Source organism: Mustela erminea, chromosome 1 (assembly GCF_009829155.1).
Source record: "Mustela erminea isolate mMusErm1 chromosome 1, mMusErm1.Pri, whole genome shotgun sequence".
In the NCBI taxonomy this organism is placed as follows: Eukaryota; Metazoa; Chordata; class Mammalia; order Carnivora; family Mustelidae; genus Mustela; species Mustela erminea.
Window position 1 is genome coordinate 20,959,872 of NC_045614.1, and position 17,320 is coordinate 20,977,191.

Here is a 17,320-nt window from a genome sequence, read left to right on the forward strand (position 1 = left end):
AGGGGAGAGAAAAGGGATGAGCAAGCAACAAAAACATAACTCCCAGACCCTTCATTCAGATAATTTTATTTGTGGTACAATGGGAAACCTAGCATTGGGACCAGGATACTCTTCAAGTCCTTTCACCCCCTCCCAACCTCGGTTTGCTCAAGTGTCAAATGAGACAAGCAACTGGATCAAAATTGTGATTCTCACCACTTCTAGGACCAGGAACCCCGCTTAGAAACAGTCAAAAAGCTAGGGTCCCTTTATCTCCTCAAAAACGCATACAACTGAGGCACCTGGGTGGCTCAGTGGGTTAAGCATCTGACTCTTGGTTTCAACTCAGGTCATAGTCTCAAGGTCATGGGATCAAGCCCCACATTGGGCTCACTGAGGAGTTGGCTTCAGAGTCTCTCTCCCTTTCCCTTTCCTTCCCCCTCTGCCCCTCCCCCTCCCTCTAAAAATAAATAAATCTCTTTTAAAGAAATGTATACACCTACATATCACACACACACCAATCCCTACTCTAGCTCTCTGAGGTCTAAAACTTTGAAGCTATGTTTTTTAACAGGAAAGGTGGCAAAAATCACTCTCAAAATATTTTTCTCTTCTAAGTCTTCAGGGGAAAATTATATGAAAGATAAATAATGTGTCCCTGACGATTCTTTTTTTTTTTTTTTTTTAATTTATTTGACAGAGATCACAAGTGGGCAGAGAGGCAGGCAGAGAGGGGAGGAAGCAGGCTTCCCGTTGAGCAGAGAGCCCAATGCAGGACTCGATCCCAGGACCCTGAGATCATGACCTGAGCCGAAGGCAGAGGCTTTAACCCACTGAGCCACCTAGGCGCCCCAATAAATAAATTCTTAAAAAAAAAAAAAAAAAGAGGGGGGGTGCCTGGGTGGCTCAGTGGGTTAAAGCCTCTGCCTTTTGCTCAGGTCATGATCTCAGGGTCCTGGGATCGAGCCCCGCATCGGGCTCTCTCCTCAGCGGGGAGCCTGCTTCCTCCTCTCTCTGCCTGCCTCTCTGCCTACTTGTGATCTCTGTCTGTCAAATAAATAAATAAAATCTTTAAAAAAAAAAAAAAGAATTTATTTATTTATTTGAGAAGTACCTGGGTGGCTCAGTCATTAAGTGTCTGCTTTCGGCTCAGTGTTCACTCTCTCACTCTGTCTCTCTCTGTCAAATAAGTAAATTTAAAAAATTTTAATTATTTATTTAAAAGAGAGAGAGAGAGACAGCAAGCACAAGAGGGCATAAGCAGGGGGCGCGGTAGAGGGAGAGGGAGAAGCAGGATCCCCACTGAGCAGAGAGTCTAATGCAGGGCTCCATCCCAGGATCCTGGGATCATGATCTGAGCCAAAAGCAGACATTTAACCGACTGAGCCACCCAGGTGCTCCAGTCCCTGTCAATTGTTAACAAAAACCCAAGAACTAAAGTGGATATCACTACCAACATGAAAGTTTGGAAGGAGCATTATAATAAGTCCATCTGTCCCTCAGGCTCCCTAACATCTCTCATTGCTGACTTCCTAGGAGCATGAGAGGCTGGAGACAGAGAAGTTGCTGGGTTTAGTGGTCAGCCCAGGGATACAGAACAGGGAGCTGAGACAAGCTTTGCAGGAGCTACATGAGAAAGCTGTATGAAGAAAAGAGGCGTATTTATAAGGGGCTCCAAAAGGGGTAAACGAGACCCAAATGTTTAGATGGTTTACAGATCAACTTCTTTGCCAAAGTAGTCTTAGGATCAACATGTCAGACATTCCACCCAAAATTTGCATTTTCACAGAAATAGCAACAATTCTATAAAAACAGTCTAACACTAAAAAGAGATTACTGACTGATCGAGGATTATTATTGATTCTTCTAAAGATACCTACCATAAGACCAAAGGAAATACTTGTGAAAGATACCATCAACTCTCTAAAATGTAAACATTTGTGTTTTAATAAAGTAGAGGCAATACTAATTAGTGAATAGTGATCCATGTCACTAAAGGAGAACAAATTTTTCAAAAAAAAATTTTTTTAATTTAAAGCCTTTTTTTTCCCCTAAAGATTTATTTATTTATTTATTTGACAGACAGAGATCACAAGTAAGCAGTGAGGCAGGCAGAGAGCGAGAGGGGGAAGCAGGCTCCCTGCGGAGCAGAGAGCCCAATGCAGGGCTCGATCCCAGGACCCTGGGATCATGACCTGAGCCAAACCCAGAGGTTTTAACCCACTGAGCCACCCAGGCGCCCCTAAAGCCTTCTTTTCTACTGAGAAGAATCCACATTTTCAGTCTTTATAGCCAGAGTCACAGAAAGGAAATGTTGCAGGCGTGACTAATACGGACCTCTGACTTTAACTTAAAAACTCAGGCTGTATTTTTTACTGTAACTGACTATGCATTTTTTAAAATAACCTTATTTGGAATAATTTTAGATTTGCAAAAAAAGCTGCAAAGATATTGGAAAGAATTCACATATACCCCTCACCCAGTTCAGTTTCCCCTAATGCCACCATATTATTTTAAAGTGGAATAATGTCAAAATTAAGAATCCCAACATTGATATAATAATTAACTAAACTCAACTTGATTTAGATTTCAGCAGTTTTTCCATTCACGTCCTTTTCCTGTTCCAAGATCTCATCGAGGATACTACACTGCATTTAGGTGTCATGTCTCCCTCACGTACTCTGGTCTATGAGTTTTTGAGTTATTCCTTGTTTTTCATGACCTTCACATCTTGAGGAATGGGGGGGGGAATTTTATGATAAAGATCTAGAAATCGGGGGCGCCTGGGTGGCTCAGTGGGTTAAGCCGCTGCCTTCGGCTCAGGTCATGATCTCAGGGTCCTGGGATCGAGTCCCGCATCGGGCTCTCTGCTCAGCAGGGAGCCTGCTTCCCTCTCTCTCTCTCTCTCTACCTGCCTCTCCATCTACTTGTGATCTCTCTCTGTCAAATAAATAAATAAAATCTTTGAAAAAAAAAAAAAAAAGATCTAGAAACCGTGCAAAGCAGTTAACAGCAAAATTAAGCTCCAAAGACACATCCTAAAAGTGTAAGAGAGATGGCTTTACTGGTGAACTCTAATGTTTAAAGAAAACTAACATCAATCTCAAATTCTTCCACAAAATAGAAGGACACTTCCTAATCTATTCCACAAAGCCAGCATTACCCTGATGCCTAAGCCAAATAAAGCCGTCACAAGAAAACTACAAATATTCTTTATCAATACAGATGCAAAAATCTCAACAAAATGCTAGCAAGCTGAATACAGCAGCACATTAACAGAAATATGTATCATGACCAAGTGGGATTTATCCTAGAAATGCAAAGGTGGTTTGACATACAAGAATCAACTAATGAGTGTGCCTGGGTGGCTCAGTGGGTTAAGTGTCTGCCTTCAGCTCAGGTCATGATCTCAGGGTCCTGGGATCAGGCACCATCAGGCTTTCTGCTCAGCCGGGAGCCTGCTTTCCCCTCTCTCTCTGCCTGCTGCTCTGCCTACCTGTGATCTCTTTCTCTCTCTCTCTGTCAAATAAATAAATAAATAAAATCTTTTTTAAAAATCAACTAATGTAATATAATAGAATGAAGGAAAAAAATACATGTTCATCTGACTGATATAGATAAAGCATTTGATAAAATCCATTACCCCTTTAGAGAGAGGGGGGGAACACTCAAACTGGGAATAGAAGAGAACTTCCTCAACGTGGTAGAGGGCATTAAAAAAAAAAAAAAAAAAAAACCCACAGCTAACATTATACTCAATGGTGAGACTGAAAGCTTTCTCCCCCAAAATCACAAAAAAGACAAGGATACCTGCTTTCACACTTGTATTAAATATTGTACTAGAGTTCTAGCCATAGGAATCAGGCAAGAAAAAGGAAGAAAAGGCATCCAAGTTGGAAAAGAAGAAGTAAAATTAACCTTATTCTCACGTGCATGATTCTAAACAGAGAGAAACTGCAAAAAAAAAAAAAAACTATTACTGCTAATTAAGAAATTTTAGCAAAATTACAGACTACAAATCAACACACAGAAATCAGGTATATTAATATATACCAGCAATGAACACTCCAAATGTGAAATTAAGGAAACAATTTTATTGGGGCAGCTGGCTCACTCAGAAGAGCATGCAACTCTTGATCTCAGGGTTGTGAATTTGAACCCCACACTGAACGTAGAGATTACTAAAAAATAATAATAATAATAATAATAAAATAAATTCTAAAAAGAAAACAATATCATTTATAATAGCACCAAAAATAATAAAATATTAAGGAATAAATTTAACCCCAAAAGCACAAGACTTATATACACTGAAAACTACAATACACTGCTGGGAAAAAATAGAGAAAAACTAAATAAATATATGGAAAGACATCCTATGTTCATGGATTAGAAGACTTAATATTGTTAAAATGTCAATACTCTCTAAAGTTGTCAATAGTCAATCCAATCCCTATCAAAATCTTAATGACATTTTTTTGCAAAAATGAAAACAGTGAAAACCAAAACTATCTTCTTTAAAAAGAACAAAGTTGAAGAATTCACACTTCTGATTTCAAAACTTAGTACAAGGCTACAGTGAGTAAAACACTATGGTATGGGTGTTAGGAAAGAAGACACATACACCACGGCAAAAGAACTCTTTGAGTGAAGAAATAAAAATCTCACATTTACGGCCAACTAATTTTCAGTAAGTGTGCCAGAACATTCAATAGGGAAAGAATTTACTGAAAGACCAGTAGACTCTTAGTAGAAAGTCTAATGGTATTTCAACAAATTGTGCTGAGAAAACTGGATATACACATGCAAAAGAATAAAGTTGAATCCTTGACTCATACCACATAAAAGAAATTAGTTCAAAATGAATCAAAGACCTAAATGCAGACGCTTAAACTATAAAATTCTTAGAGGTAAACATAGGGGTAAATCTTCATGACCCTGAAACTGGCAAAGAATTTTTACTTGTGACACCAAAAGAATAAGCAACAAATCAACAAACAAGATAAATTGGACTTCAACCTTTAAAACTTTTGTGTATCAAACGACATTATCAAGAAAATGAAAAGACAAACCATGAAATGGGAGAAAATATTCGCAAATCATATATCTGATAAGGATTCTGGATAGGATGTATAAAGAACTCCTACAATTCCATAACAACAACGACGACAACAACAAATCTCATTTTAGAATAGGAAGACGGGCACCTGGGTGGCTCAGCGGGTTAAGCCTCTGCCTTCGGCTCAGGTCATGATCCCAGGGATCGCATCCCGGATCAGGTTCCCTACTCAGAGAAGAATCAGCTTCTCCCTCTGCCCCTCCCTATAGCTAGTGCTCACTCATGTGTGCGCACTCTCTCTTGCAATAATTAATCAATCAATCAATTAACTAAAATGGGCAGAAATCCTGAATGGGCACTTCTCCAAAGATACACGAATGGCTAACAAGTACATGAAAATATGCTCAACATCATAAGCCACCAGAGAAATGAAAATCAAAACCACAATGAGATACCACTGACACCTACTAGAATGACTATAACCAAAAAAACAGAAAATAACAAGCACAGGCAGGAGAAACTGGAATGCACACTACTGATGGAAACATAAAATGGCACAACTATGGAAACAGTCTGGCCTCTTCTCAAAAAGTTTTAAGAAAAAATTAAATACAGAATTACCATATAACCCAGCAATTCCATACCAAGATATATATATCCAAAAGAATTGAAAACAGACATTCAGGGCGCCTGGGTGGCTCAGTGGGTTAAGCCGCTGCCTTCGGCTCAGGTCATGATCTCAGAGTCCTGGGATCGAGTCCCACATCCGGCTCTAAGCTCAGCAGGGAGCCTGCTTCCTCCTCTCTCTCTCTCTGCCTGCCTCTCTGCCTACTTGTGATCTCTCTCTGTCAAATAAATAAAATCTTTAAAAAAAAAAAAACGAAAACAGACATTCAAAGAAATATTTACACACAAATGTTCAAAGTAGCATATTTGCAATAGCCAAAAGATGGAAACAACGACCAAAAGATATTCATCAAAAGATGAATGCCGGGGCGCCTGGGTGGCTCAGTGGGTTGGGCCTCTGCCTTCGGCTCGGGTCATGATCCCAGGGGCCTGGGATCGAGTCCCGCATGGGGCTCTCTGCTCAGCGGGGAGCCTGCTTCTCCTCATCTCTCTCTCTGTCTGTCTCTCTGCCTATTTGTGATATCTCTCTCTGTCAAATAAATAAATAAAATCTTTAAAAAAAAAAAAAAAAGATGAATGCCATAAACAAAACAGTTACATTCATACAATGCCCTATTATTCAGCCATAGTAAGAAATGAAGTACTGATACATGTTAACACTAATGAAAACTTAAAATATGCTAAGTGAAAGCAGGCAGGCACAAAAGGTTATATGTTGTAGGATTCTACTTATGTGAAACATCCAGAATAAGTAAATCCATCAGAAAGCTGGCTCCTGGTTGCCCGGGGCTTGGGAAAGGGGAAGATATGGAGTGATGGAAATGGGGTGATGAAAATGTCTTGAAACTGAAAGAGGTAACAGTTGCACAATATCATTAGTCTACTAAATGCCACTGAATTGAACATTTTAAAATGGTTAGTGGTCAATTTATGGTATACGAATTTTACCACAAATTTTTTTAAAGATTTTATTTATTTATTTGACATAGAGTGAGAGACAGTGAGAGAGGGAACACAACCAGGAGGAGCAGGAGAGGGAGAAGCAGGCTGCCGCCAAGCAGGGAGCCCAATGTGGGGCTCGATCCCAGGACCCTGGGATCATGACCTGAGCTGAAGGCAGACGCCCAACCACTGAGCCACCCAGGCACCCCACCACAATTTTTTTTTTTTTTTAAGTGGAGAAAAACAAGGGCACGGAGGTGGCTCAGTCAGCTAAGCATCCAACTCTTGATCTCAGCTCAGGTCTTGATCTCAGGGTTGTGAGTTCAAGCCCCACACTGGGGTCCATGTGCAGCACAGAGCCTACTTTAAAAAGCTAAAAATAAAAAAAAATAATAAAATAAAGGGGTGCCTGGGTGGCTCAGTTGGGTATCTGCCTTCTGCTCAGGTCACCATCCCAGGGTCCTGGGATTGAGCCCCACATCAGGCTCCCTTCTCAGTGGGGAGTCTACTTCTCCCTCTACTGCTCCCCCTGCTTGTGCTTGCTCTTTCTCTGTCGAATAAAAAAATAAAATCTTTTAAAAAATAAAAATATAAAGTGTAAAAAAGAGGAGGATGGGACGCCTGGGTGGCTCAGTCAGTTAAGCCGCTGCCTTGTGCTCAGGTCATGATCCCAGGGCCCTGGGATCGAGTCCCACATCAGGCTCCTTGCTCGTCAGGGAGCCTGCTTCTCTGTCTCTGCCAGCTTGAACGCACATGCACGCGCTTTCTCTCTCTCTCTCATAAGTAAATAAATAATCTTTAAAAAAAAAAAAAAAAAGGAAGATCAGGAGGAAATGCCTCTTGGACAACTTAAGTGATCAACATAGTAGGGCATATAACACTGAAGTTAAAGGAAAATATTAGGTTTAATAAAGGTCAACTCAAGAGCATTTAAATAATAGAATTTTAGAGTTCAATTTAGAAACATATTCTTTTGGCATCATTTTCAAAACCTGCAACGAGGGCACCTGGGTGGCTCAGTTGGTTAGGCAAATGCCTTCAGCTCAGGTCATGATCCTGGAGTCCCAGGATTGAGTCCCGCATCAGGCTCCCAGCTCCACAGGGAGTGTGCTTCTGCCTCTGACCTTCTCCCCTCTCATGCTCTCTCTCTCTCTCTCAAATAAATAAATAAAATCTTAAAAAAAATTAAAACAAAAAAATCAAAACCTGCAATGAATTACACTTAATAATTATAACTTTGGGAATGATCACTTGCCCAGGAAAATTATAAACTCAGACTAAAATAATATCGATGATAATTCATTCATTATCAATGAAAGACAATTTATATAAAATGTTAAAGGTTCAGTCATCCCTGCACATTGAACAGTGAAAGTACACTACTCAATTCACCATGTTTTAAAGTGAGCTCTTTAAGTGGTACACAGAATTTATGGCCTATCCAGTAATGACACAATAGTTACCAATTACTGAATATTAATATGGGACAGATTTTGGCTAATTTCTTATGCTACTCTGAATTTTCACAACCACCATGCCCTTTTTTGCAGATGACAGAATGGGCTGAGAGAAGTCCCAAAGACCAATCAACTGGTACTTTAGAAAAGGGTTTCAAGCATTCATATGCCAACTCTGCAAATGGTAATACTGTGAGATCGGGGTCAAGTTATTTAACTTCTCCAAATCTCAACTGCCTTATCTGTAAAAAGGAAATGGCTATTGTGAAGGTTGCGAGGGTTAAATGCAATGAAATAATATAAAGCCCTACAAAAAATATGTGGAATGTCTTTATCCTAAAGGTTTCCTGCCAATATGTTAGGGTGATGTGTATGCAAGTGATTTCCAATGATTCCACAAAGTAAGAAATACACACCACACCTATAGAGAAAATATAATAAAGTATCAATAATCATCAAATCTGGATGGATGAACAAGTGTTCATTTCACTATTCTTTCAACTGTTTGAAAACTTCCATAATTAAGAAGCTGAAAAAATTAAGATGCATTTCCTTGCTAATTTGAACCAGCTCTTAAATATATGTCAAATGAGAAAAGCCAAACCTGTGTGTTGGCACATGCATGCACCTGTCCCTAGAATAAAATAACTCTGGAAGAACACACAGGAAACATAATACCTATTACTTTTGCAAAGGTAACAGCTTTCTGAGGGGTAATGGTAGGATAAAGATTTTCCAGGACAGGTTATTAACCCAGCACTATCATTTTTCTGCTATTTTTTGTAAACTTTTGTAACTTTATATCATAAAGTCTGTACTCCCCAAATACATAATACCTAATGGCTATTCAGCATAAACTACGCCAAAGCCTAAAATCAAGTCCACGTTAAGGACAGACCTCATAAGGTTAAAATCATGAAACAGATGTCTGAAAGCATTCTTCTTTATTTAAAAAAAAAAAAAAAAAGGCGGGGGAGGGGGTGCGAAATCCAACTTTGGAACTTCAAGTAAAACTTACCCAATAATTAATATGACATATAAAATCACATATAACAATTTTCTATTAGTGTCCGTGACAATAACAAAATAATAATAATAAAACTGGTATAAACCCAATTTCATTCACTTCAAACCATGTTGTGGTTCATTCTACCAGATTCCTCCCCTATTAAGTTTAATAACTGTACAACAGGTAGAACAGTAAAACACTGTGCTCAACTACTCAAGAGATTTCGAGGACTTCCTTTATAGTCTCCAGTTTCTGTATCTATTAACAACCAAAATACATTACGACTCGAAAATAGATAATACTGTTAGATACCAAAATCTTGACAGCATCACGCGAAAATATACCAAATCAATTCCTAAAGCGTCTACATATACAAGCTTATATAAACCTTAAAGGTAAACTCCAGTACACAGGAAAAAGAAAATTACAGGAAGACACTGCCAATGAACCCCTCACTCTGTACATTAACAAAGCGTGTATAACAGGAAGATGATGCTAATAATTAAACGTGTATAGTAATTAAAAGGCTTCGCAGAAAAGGCAGAGTAAAGAAAAACTGAGGACAATATGACGTATGCAAAGACAATTCATTTTGGACTCAAAAACAACCATTACACACTCCAAAATTATTCATCAACAAATGCGAAACCCAAGCGCTAACACTTGTGTAAGAGGAAGTGAGACGGAAACCGTCTACGAAGAGAAGAGTTAAGCAAATGCCTGTCACCCCAGATGAAAACGACTATAATCCCCGGAAATAGGCTCCCGGGAAGCTTGGCGGGCACTCTGAGGTTTGGTTCCACGCTGCAAGACCCACACACCTCTCTCTCCACCCCTCCCCTCCACCGGGGGGGTGGGGGGAGGAGTGCCCGGAAAGCTCCGCCCCCCTCGCCCGGTCTGAAAGCCGGACGGGTGCAAAGGGAGGTGGCACGAGGCCGAGGGAGGGGAGAGCCCGCCCAGGTGACTGGAGCTGGAGGCGGAGACACAGCCCGGGAAGGGGGCCGCCGTACGGCAGAGAAGATGGAGCCCCCCAGCCCGTACGGAACGGAAAATGGAAAGAGTGGAAGGAGAAAGGTTGACGAGGGGAATGAGAAGCATCTCTCCTCCAGGCAGGGGCAAGCACACCCGTGCCCCCCAATCCGGGCGGAAGAGTTACTCTCGGGAAGCTTCTTTTGCGGACTGGGAGACCGTGGAGGCCCCGCCCCCGAACCAAGAATCTGGAGAAGGAAAAGTCCTGTCAGGCCCCGTACCCAGCCTCCCCACCGGCCCGGCCCGCCCCCTCCCCGCCGGCGGCCCAGGCAGGTGCCGCCCCTCCCCCAGTCCGGCGCCCACTCTCTCTCCCGCCCGGCCACACGCCCTGTCCTCTCTTGGCCTTCCGAGAGAGCCGTCTGTCTCCTTCCCCCACTCACCTTCCCGGGCGGCTCCGCCGCTCCCCCCTGACCCCGCCAGCGGCCACAGTTCACACACACCGCCTCAGGTCCCGCACTCACTCTCCCTCACTCACACACAGCGCGACCACAGATGCAGAGCGGCCCACATATTATGCGTCATTCGCGTGCTACGTGCCCCGCGCGCGAGCGCGCGCGCACCCCGACTTGGCGCGAGGCTCGGGGCAGTGGGCGGAAGGAGAAATCGAAGAGCCCCGGAGCCTCCTGGGAAATGAAGTTCAGCTTGTAGGGGAGGGGCCTACCAGTCTTGGTGCTTGTGTACTAGCTCTCCGCGCATTGACTTCTGGGCTTTATAGTTTTTCCGTATAGACTCGAACTGCTGTGTACTCATTGGCACCTTCGGCAGGCGGAAGCGAATAGGGGCGGACCCGATCCATCCAAGTCAGCGCTACAGTCACTTCACACCTTCTCAGTACCTTATTCAGCTCTCTGTGACAGGGGTGAGCCTCTGTTCTATTCTGTCATTTGCCCCATTATACCTAGAGTATACCAGTATTTCGGAAAATATCTCCCACAAGCATATTAGAAATCACAACATTCATTAAAAAGAAGACACTGCTTTTCCTTTGTCTTTATGTTCAAGGGCTAACCTAAAGGATCAATAAATATTTATCCTAGGTCTCATGTGGGGCAGAGAAAAGGGAAAAAACTAAAAGACCATAGATTAAGGCAGGGCTCAGAGGTCATCTAAATTAAGTCCTTTATTTTGCAGCTGGGAAAAGGAAGACCAATGACTTGCCTAACATCCCACAACCAAATAGAAGTGGAACCAGAACGACTCCTGACTCTGACTCAGGGATCCCTTTTTACAGACATGAAAAATAAATGTGACTCTGCAGCCGACAGAATCTCTACCTGACAAGATCCTACCCAGCCTTTCTTTCTCTGGGAGTACTGAGCAAGTTTCTATGCATTGCTATGGAGTCCTTACAAACAACATTTTCACAGGGATGGGAACACAGGACACAGCAAGCCTGCTGCTGTGCTCAGGTTCCGCAACTGGTAAGAAGCTCTTACAGCCTGGATGTGGGTCTCCTGATTCCATTCCTCTCTTTCCAGAAAAGAGAACTCTCTCCTCATTTGAGTGTGTAACTTGGAGTAGCTGCTCAGGCACAAAATTCTAGAATGTGAGGTGACAGTGCCACAGACCTGTCACCTCTCTGCAACCCCTTCACCTGCCATGACACACAGCTCACTTCTCTGTGCTTCTGGAACTTTGCCTGTATTAGTAATGGGTACTACCATTTCCTTTGAATTTACAGCAGGCTCGGCTCTAAGCCAAGAGTTTAACCCAAACTTTTTCATACAACCTTCACAACCACCACAGGGTAGATATGGGTAGCCACCTCTACACATGAGAAATCTGAGCTCAGAGAGGGAGCCCAAGGAACAGGGCCCAGGTTTGTGGACCCAGAGACTGCACTCACAACTGTCCTACACCTATCCTCCAGCACTCTTTCAGCTGACTTTCCTGCAATGCCTTCCTGAGCCATGAACCCAAAATGCATGAAGTTGGAACATTTAAGCCTCAGATACCCTCCCTCCTTCCATGGTCTAGCTAGCACAGCAGTGATTTCCCTACTGACTGGGATCCTGAAACGGCTCTTGTGTGAACCCAGGGTCCTGCTCACCAGCTCCTGGCGCAGCCTCACTCTGCCACCAGATGGCACTGCTACACTTCAGAAACCCAGGCTGCGGCCCTGGGTCAGTGATGGGATTGAAGAGCAACACAGAGGAGCTTTGGAGAAGAGGGAGGCTGGGGAAGCAAAACAGGAGCTATACAGGGCCTCTAGAGCTGTTCTCTCCAGAATCTTTGCTCTGTAATGCCTGCAGCCTCCTTACCCCTGCCAACACACACACACACACACACACACAGCCACACAACTGTTAGCACATCCAGTCTACCACTCTGAGAAATGTAAGGAACAGCACCCTGGTTTCCAGGCACCATACACATTCCAAGCATGCGCACTGACACATTCCACAGGACAGGAACATGTGCCCGATACACAGACATGCACACCTATGCATTGGCACCAGTCCTCACAGACAACACTTTCACATCTTAGTACCTACAAGCACAAACCCACACACCTGACTCGCTCTGACACATCGCTCCTGAATCACTGAAAAGAGATTCCTTCGCCTCTTTGGGATATCTCTGGATTGTCTCCCCCTGCTCTGCCTGTGTCCAGCCCCTCCTTGTGGTGTGCCTCAGAAAGCAGCAGCCACCATCCTGAAGGGCACTAAGTCACGCTTACAGGGCTGCCTGGTGGCAGAAAAAGAGAGAGAGCTGCCCATCCCTGGTCCCAACACTAAGGGCTACAGACTTGCATATGCTCCACCTGCCCTCACTCCTAAGCATTCCCATGCACTGGAGTACAAAAATCAATAGCATCAAGTCTTCTGGGCCTCAGGATGCTCCACCCTGGTCTACCACCCCTTCTCTGTAGTCACCTACTTCCAGGCCCACTGAACCCAGGTGTTCTCACCAGCCCACCCCCACCTTGGTGACACACAGTTCCTGTGCCTCCTCCTACAACTTCTTGCAGCCAGAAAACAAAGCCAGCAATCCCACATCCACCCCTGCTTCACTGTTGGCTGAACAAGACTGCTCCTGCAAGTGTCCAAGGGTCCCAGGAGCCAGCATGGAGAGGCTTAGGGCTATAATGACGCTCTGGGGACCCTCCCCCAGCTGGACAAAGAGGGAATTCCAAGTCATTCACTTGGTGGCCTCCCCTTGCCTGGGAACCCTGGCAGCCACCTAGAAAAGTGGAACACTGCCCCACTGCCCATGCGGTGTGCACAAAAGCCACTGTGTGACAGCATCCACATCCACCACCCTCACCTTGCAGAGGGAGAAACTGGGGCTCTACAAAGACAAGTTCAAACCCACCTTGTCCGGTGGCCACAGCAGCAGCCATCTCTAGAACCCAGTCCCTGCCTCCTGTTCTCACAAGTACAACTTCATAGAGGGCCCTGAGGCTCAGATGCAAAGTGAAGCAGGAATCCTTCCCAGAGACCCACGCCACCTCCTCTCCACCAGAGTTCCAGCAAGACTGCGGAACCTCCAGAAAAGCCCCGTGCAATCTTTAGAACATACTTGAATTTTTTTTAAATACAGTTTATCTGAAATTTATCTGAAAGAGAACTGATCATCTTATATTTTATCTGGCAACCCCCCTGCAGAATCACTGCTCAGCCACGAACCCCAAGGACTCCCCACCAGTGGCCCCTAGAGCCTCTCTTAAATCAACTGCAAAATAGGACATCAGAACAGCTGTCTCCCAGTAAGTCTCATTAAAGATTAGACAGTCCAAGCAATCAAGGCTCCTTTAGCCACAAGCTGATGATGTGAGTGATATCAGGCTCAAATTCTTCCCTTCCACCCTTCTCTCTTTAACCCTATCACCTATGGTCAGGAATGAGAACATAGTTTTTCCTCTTTACTGGAAAGAGTTTGCAGAAGGAGATGGGTCAGCAGTTGGGTCCAGCTTTGGAAGAAAACAGACCTGAATCCTAATACTGGTGCTGCCCTTTACCAACTGTGGGACTCTTGCCTAAACCTTCACCTCTTCAATGTCAGTTTTTCCTTGACTGGAAGGTGGGAATAAGATCTTCTTTCTAACATTGAGGAGTAAATGTGAGAATGCATGTAAAATGCTTAGCTTGAGGCCCGGCACACAGTAAATGCTAGGGAAGGGATGACTACTCCTATCTCGATTATTCTTGGTCTAATGCTGTCCCCATTGGCAATTCTTTGACTGGTTTCTCTCTGCCCCCTAGGACTGCCTGCTGAAAGAGCTTAGGTTTTCCTCATGTAAATGAGAAATGAGCTCCCCACCAGAAAAATTCTAAGGAATATTTTCGGAAGCTCTGGGAAGTAGAGGAGAAACCAACCTGGGAGATTACCTGTCCACTCTCTGTCCCAGCCCAGAACAGAAAATTGCATGGATCAGAGGGTGGCTTAAGAAGATCTCCTCCTAGGGACGCCTGGGTGGCTCAGCTGGTTAAGCAGCTGCCTTCGGCTCGGGTCATGATCCCAGCGTCCTGGGATCGAGTCCCGCATCGGGCTCCTTGCTCAGCCGGGAGCCTGCTTCTCCCTCTGCCTCTGCCTGCCACTCTGTCTGCTTGTGCTCACTCTCGCTCCTCTCTCTCTCTGACAAATAAATAAATAAAATCTTTAAAAAAAAAAAAAAAAAGAAGAAGAAGAAGAAGAAGATCTCCTCCTAGGGGCACCTGGGTGGCTCAGTGGGTTAAGCCTCTGCCTTCAGCTCAGGTCATGATCTCAAGGTCCTGGGATCAAGCCCCGCATCAGGCTCTCCGCTCAGCGGGAAGTCTGCTTCCCCCTCTGCCTGCCTCTCTGCCTACTTAAGATCTCTCCCTGTCAAATAAATAAATAAAATCTTAAAAAAAAAAAAAAGATCTCCTCCTAGGCCTCTTCATGCCTCCAAGGGCTACCACTGATAAAGGGTGAGTGAAGATAGTGGACCAAGGAGCCCCTTGGATGTGAAGCCAGACATGTCACTCTCCCCAAACCAGCCTGTCCACACTGCCTCCCTGTTGAGACAAAGCCTGAATCTGGAACCCTTGGCCAGAACACTCTTGCTTCTTTACCCTGCATCCTCTTGCAGGATGGTGATGTCACAATCAAGGTAGAGGGCAGAAGGGGTGACCAGAGATGATAAACCCTGGGCTACCTTCACAAGGAACCCACCTAGCACAAACAAGGGCTATAGCACGAAGAGGGTCAACTTCTGCCCACCAGTTTCCCCCCAGGATTTGTTGGATGCCTCAGCCCAGTTGCCAGTCAACATCCCTGCTGACTCCTGGGGCCTGCCCTTTCCAGAGGCTATGCTCCAGGGTAGAGGTTGGGGAACAGGTGCAAGGAAGGTAAAAAGAAAACACCCCCAACCTCTTTTGCCTCAGGCTCCTGGAATCATAAATTCTTCCAGGAGAAAGAATGGTGGAGTCAGCGCTGAAGAGAAAAGACCTTGGATTTTTGGCAATACCTGCTTGTGGCTACGAGACCTTTCTGTGGAATTCAGGGCTCTCAGTCCTGACTCGTTTGAAGGTACACTGGAGACTGCTGGGGCAGACCCTGAGGAAGGCTACAGGTCACATAAAGCTTCCATCAGTTCTTTCACTTTGAGAAGCCTGGAGAAGAATGGCTTTGTCTAATGAGAGGAGGCTGGTCTGACTTCCAATTCAGAGGCCAGAGGCCCACCACTACCACCTGAAGTAGTCACCAGCTTCTGGCCCTCCCTAAAGCTTGCTGCAGTGGGCCTGGACCTCTGAAAAATATTGCCAGTGTAGCCGGGAATATCCAGTTAGGCCTGGGAGCCGAAGTCATCAAGGGAAGGAGTTTCTAAAGGTAGAAGATGTCTCGGGCTCTCACCATGAGCCAGCTCCTCTTCATTCCCTCAGAGGTGGGGATGTCTCTCCATGAAAAGTCACATGATGTTTCTGGGGGGAGCCCCTCAGCCCAGCTCCTGCTTCATCCGGTCCAAACTTGTCACAGGATAGCTTTTTGTGAAGTCACAAAACTGTCTGCCTCCCCACAGGATCAGGGACCAGGACAAGCAGGCATGACCTGGGGTACAGAGGGCTTCAGAAGTGACCTTTGGACTCCAGAGGGAGGTGTGGGGTCTGGAGCGGTTCAGCCTGAAAAGCACGAGGGGGTCAGGCAAAGACCTGAGAATGAGGACCGTTTCTCAGATCTTAGTCATGGCCAACAGGTGAGAACAATAGGAGCCTAGGTCTGTGGTCTTTGGCCATCATCCTGTCTGTTGAGATGCCGGGGAAGAGGGGGAACAGAGGATCCCAAACAAACTCGGTATGTATAAAAGTCCTGATCACTGATGTTCTAGATGTTCCATGGCAAAGAAAGCTTAAGACCTCCAAGCTGGGCACCTGATCTTCTCCTCAATGCAATACAGTCATGGTCATTGACTTGAGGCTGAATATTCACCTGTTTCCTGGGCAAGCATATGCTCTCAAATTCTGCTGCATCGATAAGCAGCCCTGATAGCCTCCGGATGTCCTCACCCATTGGACTGCTCTGAGGAAGAAGAAGGTTAGGATAAGAAATGGGAGTCCCGGGGGCGCCTGGGTGGCTCAGTTGGTTGAGCAACTGCCTTCGGCTCAGGTCATGATCCCGGACTTCCAGGATCGAGTCCCGCATCAGGCTCCCAGCTCCTTGGGGAGTCTGCTTCTCCCTCTGACCTCCTCTCTCATGCTCTCTCTCACTCATTCTCTCTCAAATAAATAAATAAAATCTTTAAAAAAGAAAAAAAGAAAGAAATGGGAGTCCCCAGAGCCTACTGTATCCAGAGTCTAGAGACTCACCACCAGAGAAGCCAACCCAGAAAAGAAGACAGGAAGGAGAAGAAAGCTTCACTACATCTAAGGTGAAAAGTCACCACTGTTGTGAAAGGGTTGCAGTTTGTATGTGGGGGATGGGGAAAGACAGTTCACTGAAGCTTTGTTTGAACAAATCAACAAAAAGATATTTTCAGTGAAGTTCAGGGTTCCTGAGTTCTAGCTCTAGGCCTAGCCTCATATCCTGTGTCTCTTGGGCCTAGGAGGATGCAGCACAAGGTAGAGATGACATGTCCCTGGCCTCAAAGGCCCACAGTCTAGGGATTGAACTGTCTCCCTTAAAGAGAATTCTCCCGTCCCAGGAGGTGATAGAGCAGCCAGGAACCGCAGAGCCCTGCCTCTGAGGCCAGGTCCCTACATTTCCTTCAGGGTAAGAACAGACTGGAATCTTGAGGGCTTTTGACATTAGAGCCAAAGC

General features: G+C 44.8%; 1 protein-coding gene across 2 annotated transcripts in view; it reads right to left on the bottom strand.

Annotated features, from left to right (window-relative positions):
• Window positions 1-16,008, bottom strand: part of DCAF1 (DDB1 and CUL4 associated factor 1) — an 82,572-nt gene extending 66,564 nt beyond the window's left edge. Inside the window, exon 1 of one of the 2 annotated variants that reach the window (XM_032321012.1) lies at window positions 15,920-16,008. The gene's annotated coding sequence lies outside the window, so the exon portion shown is untranslated. Of the gene's footprint in view, window positions 1-10,482; window positions 10,683-15,919 lie in introns of those variants that run through there. The other variant, XM_032321003.1, reaches the window with a different exon arrangement.
• Between the last annotated feature and the right edge of the window lie 1,312 nt (window positions 16,009-17,320).